Here is a 6,000-nt window from a genome sequence, read left to right as displayed (position 1 = left end):
CACCTCACGCCAGTCAGAGTGGCCAAAATGAAGAAATCAGGAGACTATAGATGCTGGAGAGGATGTGGAGAAACAGGAACCCTCTTGCACTGTTGGTGGGAATGCAAATTGGTGCAGCCGCTCTGGAAAGCAGTGTGGAGGTTCCTCAGAAAATTAAAAATAGACCTACCCTATGACCCAGCAATAGCACTGCTAGGAATTTATCCAAGGGATACAGGAGTACTGATGCATAGGGGCACCTGTACCCCAATGTTTATAGCGGCACTCTCAACAATAGCCAAATTATGGAAAGAGCCTAAATGTCCATCAACTGATGAATGGATAAAGAAATTGTGGTTTATATACACAATGGAATACTACGTGGCAATGAGAAAAAATGAAATATGGCCTTTTGTAGCAACATGGATGGAACTGGAGAGTGTGATGCTAAGTGAAATAAGCCATACAGAGAAAGACAGATACCATATGGTTTCACTCTTATGTGGATCCTGAGAAACATAACAGAAACCCATGGGGGAGGGGAAGGAAAGAAGAAAAAAAAAAAAAAAAAAAAAAAAAAAAAACAGAGGTTAGAGTGGGAGAGAGCCAAAGCATAAGAGACTGTTAAAAACTGAGAAAAATTACTTGGAGTAATTTAAGAAAACAATATAGTTGCCCTGTTATAATTGGCCCTTTGAGGACATCCTATTTTTCAGGTGTTGGTGTATTCTCTAATAAAGACTGATCTTTTGACATCAGACAAAGCAATCTTACACCATTTTAGTCTATTTATTCATTTGCTCTTCTGTTTTAACTCACTTGAAAAACCCAGGTCCTTACCAAGGGTCTGTACGGTCCCATGTGATCTGTTGTTTCAACAAGTTCTGATTTCATCTCCTCCCATTCACTTTCTAGTCATCCCACCCACACTAGAATTCTTCAGGGCCTCTGCATTTGCTGCTTCCTTTGCCTGAAATGCTTTCTCGTTGCTTCAGGTCCCTTTTCAAATGTTTCCTTACAGGGCAGGCTTTCTGTCCATATCCTATCTAAAATAGTAGGCCCCTCTGACCACCATCCCTTTACCAAGGGCTTTATGTTGTTTCATGCACCTATCACCATGTAACATATTATCCTCCACTTTATTGGCAGTTTACCTCCCCTAGAACGAAAGCTCCTTAGGAGTAGGGACTTAATTTTATGTTTTGCTAAATCCCCAATGCCTAGTACATAATAGACATCCGGTAAATATTGTTGAATGCATGAATGTGTTTCAGAAAAGGAAAAGTATACCAACTGGAGAATTCATTCACTCTGCAAAGTAGCACAAATCTTTTATTAAGAAAAAGTCCTGTCTTCCTTTAAAAAGTAACAGAATATTAATGGAAATGGAAAAAATAGCAAGCTTGGCAGAAAGGCAGAAGGCAAGAAAGAGTGGATCATGGGGAAATATAGTGCTTGGGTTGGTTCTACAGTTTTTGTTAAACTTGCCAACCCAGACAATGGACTTTTCCACACCCTGACAGAGAATTGAATGGAATATGGTGTTGAGGATAGGAACAAGGATTCACAACACCTACTACACCCCTGTATCTGCCATCTTTTTCTCAGTTGGTGACGACATGCCTTAGCAGGATAATTGCAAGTTTTGAAGTCACTTGTCACATTAAACCCTTATTAACTGTTTTTAAACTAAGGGGTGAAGGTTTTTTCATTGTTCCTCAAGTATTTTAGTTACATTGTAGGTGTTAACACTTCACTTTGCTTATCTTTTTTACTTGCTTATAAAACTTCTATAATCATTGACTTATCAAATGATATGGTAATTGAAGAAAAGCTTTAATTGATAATCCAGGGACATGTAGGTAACTAATAATTCCTTTCATTTTTTAATTTTTTAATTTTTTAATTTTTTGAAATGTTGATTTATTTTTGAGAGACAGAGAGACAGAGTATGAGTGGGGGAAAGGCAGAGAGGGAAGGAGACACAGAATCTGAAGCAGGGTCCAGGCTCTGAGCTATCAGCACAGAACCTGACCTGAGGCTTGAACTCACCAATTGTGATATCATGACCTGAGCCAAAGTCAGATGCTTTTCCCACTGAGCCACCCAGGAGCCCCTTTATTTTTATTTTTTTAGAGAGAGAGCATAATGAGTGGGGGAGAGGAGCAAAGGGAAAGAGAGAGAATCTTAAGCATGCTTCCTGCTCAGTGCTGAGCCCAATCTGGGGCTCAATCTCATGACCCTGGGATCATGACCTGAGCTGAAATCAAGACTCAGACATTCAACCAACTGATTCACCCAGGCACCCCTGTAGTCATTCCTTTTAAACATGTACTGTAAAAAGAAAAAATCCTTCCTTTTTATTGTTTACTTGTGGAAGCATATCCTTTAAAAATTCTGTCATTGAAAAATAATTGATAAAGTTTGCTGATTGCATCTTTAATGACCTCAGAGATATAATTGTGCCAATCACTAAATATATTCAGAACTGTATATATGCTTGGAAGGGCTATCTGTGAAATAGAGACTAGCTATTATAGCTCTAAAGATTCAGAGGAAGCAGAATAGTTTTATAACATACATTTTATAATTTATCCAAAATAAAATACTACATCACACAGTATATGTGTTCAACAAATACTAGATTTAATTTTGAAGTGCTGAGTTGAAAGTATTCTAGCTACGTCTACATCCCGTCTGCATGACCATCTGTCATCAGTCACATTTGTAGCTAGGATTCTTGCATTCAGGGAAAGACTGGACAAGGTCCCTTCCAATTCTAAGACTTTATGTTTCTATAAGACTATTTTATCATCACTCAGTTTTGAAGGAAAAACAACTGCTGAATGGCAAGACAAACAATATGCATAATAGGACTTTTTTATTTTGTCATTGTTATTAATTAAAATAGGTGAGACAGATAAAAGAATAAAAATGATCTATCTAAAATATATCTGTGAATACCATTTTAAATGTCACTGGGGCTCTCGGGGGGCTCAGTCAGTTAAATGTCTGACTCTTGATTTTGGCTCAGGTCATGATCTCATGGTTAGTGAGTTTGAGCCCCACATTGGGGCATTGGGTGGGGCTGCTTGGGATTCTCTCTCTCTGCCTCTCTTTCTCTCTCTCTCTCAAAATAAGTAAATAAACTTAAATTTTAAATGTCACTAAATTCTAATAAAATGATAAAGTAGAATATAACCAGTGTAAGTCCTTAGAATTCTATTTTTAGTATTAACTCTGTGAAGAATCATTTCTTGAATAAACTGTCAATCACTTGATGAGATATTTTGCAAATTAGATTTTAAAAGTATTTTTAAAAACTAAATATCAATGAAGTCCTTTATTTAAGGGCCTTAAATCATGCATGAAAAATTTATTTTAGCAAACAATGTAACCATAGTATGATTTGGCTTAATTTTTTTATTTGTTAATGTAAATAGCTCTAAACAGATAAACCCCATATATCAGTGACTTAACATAATAGAATCTTGTATCTTACTCTTATAAGCTAATAGGGGTCAGTGATGGAGAGTGGTGTCTCAATACTACACAGTTATTAAGGCACTGGACCTTTTTTCCCATCTAGTGTTACTAACTCTCTTTGTAACCAAACCCAAGTTCATCTGCCTAATGTGCAGCAAAGCCAATCACTGAGACTTCAGGTAGCAGCAAGAAAAGTGTTTATTCCAGAGGTAGCCAAAGGAAGAGACAGGAGGGCAAGCCTCAAATACTCCTTCCTTCCTAATGTGGGAGAGAACAAGATTTTTACAATCATAGGGGTAGAGATTATATACATAGTGATGAAAAGGACAGGGAAACTTACAACTATTTATAAGGAAAGATGGAGCATGGGCATTGAGCAAACATATAGGTAACACATATTCCATGTTCACTTTAGGGTAGAGACTTAACATCAGAATGAGTCAAAATTCAGCTACTGATGTCTGGAAGTTATCTTAGGACAAGGGGAAGGGGCTACTGGCATGCTCTGAGAGTTGGTATAAACTGGAAGAAGTCTTAGCCTCCTTATCTCAGGAAAGGAATGCAGGGTCTTGTTTATTCATAGGCCGGAATCATATCACTTGACCTTGAGTCCAGGCTTCTACAGAGACAGCTAGTGGATTTGTTAGTGGGATCTGAAAAGACACAATAGCTGATTAGGGAGGAGCAGTTCTCTGAAAAACAGGCTTTATCTTTTCTGCTTGTTTCTGGAAACAGCCCAGAGTCCCATATAATCACTTTATCCAACTCCAAGTCTAGGATCTCTGAATAGAAGGAAATCCTTTATCAGGTCCCAGTATGTTTCCTGAGGGTATAGCTGAGTGGTAGAGCATTTGACTGCAAATGTGTTTCCTTATAGCCCTTTGAAATATAAATCTGCCTACCATTTCATACATATCCAACAGATAATGACCAAAAATAAGAGCATGGGAGACACATAGCAGTTTCTTGCCCATAGCAATTCTGAAATCCACAGGGACAGGCTTTATGAAGGCCACTTAGTTGGAGGGTTGGAAAGTTCCTTGAGTAGAACTTCACTATTTGGGGAGAATCTCTTGTATATTGTTCTCTGCAACCACTGTCTCCACCATCTGAGAAGTTCTTTATCCTCTATAGCCATATATGAAATGTGTGTGAAGTAGACCGCCCTCCTTGGATATTGCAAAGCTTTCATATCTTGCTTTGTGCTGGTGCAAGATCAAGTATGTCAACAAGCTTAAAACTTAATAGTCTCAAAAAGTTAGTAGTCTTCCAGGTGCCAACAACCATACCAATGTTCTTTTTTACACTCCTCAAGCATGACTTACTTCTTTGCTTCTCCCTGTTAATATAATGACAGGTACCATACAGCTGTGTGGGAAGGCTAATCTGACATTTGCCTTTAGGTTGTTTTAATGGGATTGTGTTGTTCAAAGGTTTTTTCAATCTTGTTTTCTATTATTTGGGGTCTAAAAACAATTTTTAAATTCTTCTCTTTATACTTCATTTCATTTTTACTTGTAAATCAGCCTATTTTCATCTAAACTCATCTCTTTCTTATGATTACTTACTAAAGGCAATAAATTGTAGAAAATATATACCTTCATTCTGACTCTTTCCAACCATGGCCCCCCAAGCTTACATTCAATAGCAGGTAGTTTGCCTTGCAAGTTATCATGGGAACTGTTGTACCAAATGTTTACCATGACCTAGCAAGACTTTCCAGCCTTCCAATGTTACCTTGCTGCCACCACCTGACCACTAAGTCAATGTCACATATTTTAGGGCTTTTTTTTTTTTTTTTAATGGCAGCACCCATTTTTGGAATCAATTTTTGTATCAGTTAAGTAAGTAGTGTTAGGACCTGTAAAAGAGGAACATCCAAATCTCAGTGGTTTAACAAAATAAAAATTTATCACTTCATAGTCCATTGTAGCTGGTTGTAGGGCTTCTGTTTCATTCAGAAACTCCAGACTCTTTCTATCCTGTGGTCCTGCCCTAATCTAAGTTCTCAGTGTTGGGGGAAAGAAAGATTGCATATGGGAAGATGTAATGGGCTGGGCTGGAATTAGCCTGCACCTTCAGCTCACATTCCCTTGGCCAGAGCCTAGTTCTTAATCACATAGCCCCACCTAAATAAAAAGAGTAGAAAATGTAGTTCAACTACTTACTTGTACAGAAGAGTAAAACACAGCAGTGAAAGGTAGCAGTATCAGCCATAATTCTTCTGTACACATAAAAATAACCTTCCTTCTGGGGAGCCTGGGTGGCTCAGTCGGTTAAGCATCCAACTCTTTTTTTTTTTTTTTTTTGGCCTAAGGTCCCTTTCTTTTCTTTTCTTTTCTTTTCTTTTCTTTTCTTTTCTTTTCTTTTCAATATATGAAATTTATTGTCAAATTTGTTTCCATACAACACCCAGTGCTCATCCCAAAAGGTGCCCTCCTCAATACCCATCACCCACCCTCCCCCCCCTCCCCCCCCCCAACAACCCCCCGTTTTTTCTCAGTTTTTAAGAGTCTCTTATGCTTTGGCTCTCTC

The 6,000-nt window shown here is 38.0% G+C and overlaps 1 protein-coding gene across 29 annotated transcripts in view; it reads left to right on the top strand.

The window, feature by feature from the left end:
* The window catches only part of MCTP1 (multiple C2 and transmembrane domain containing 1), a 537,709-nt gene that overhangs the window by 276,130 nt on the left and 255,579 nt on the right, over nt 1-6,000 (top strand). The gene's annotated exons all lie outside the window — the stretch shown is intronic.

This window comes from Panthera uncia (genome assembly GCF_023721935.1).
Source record: "Panthera uncia isolate 11264 chromosome A1 unlocalized genomic scaffold, Puncia_PCG_1.0 HiC_scaffold_17, whole genome shotgun sequence".
Taxonomy (NCBI): domain Eukaryota; kingdom Metazoa; phylum Chordata; class Mammalia; order Carnivora; family Felidae; genus Panthera; species Panthera uncia.
The sequence above is the reverse complement of the archived record's forward strand: the minus strand, read 5'-3'. Positions and strand labels throughout refer to the sequence as shown.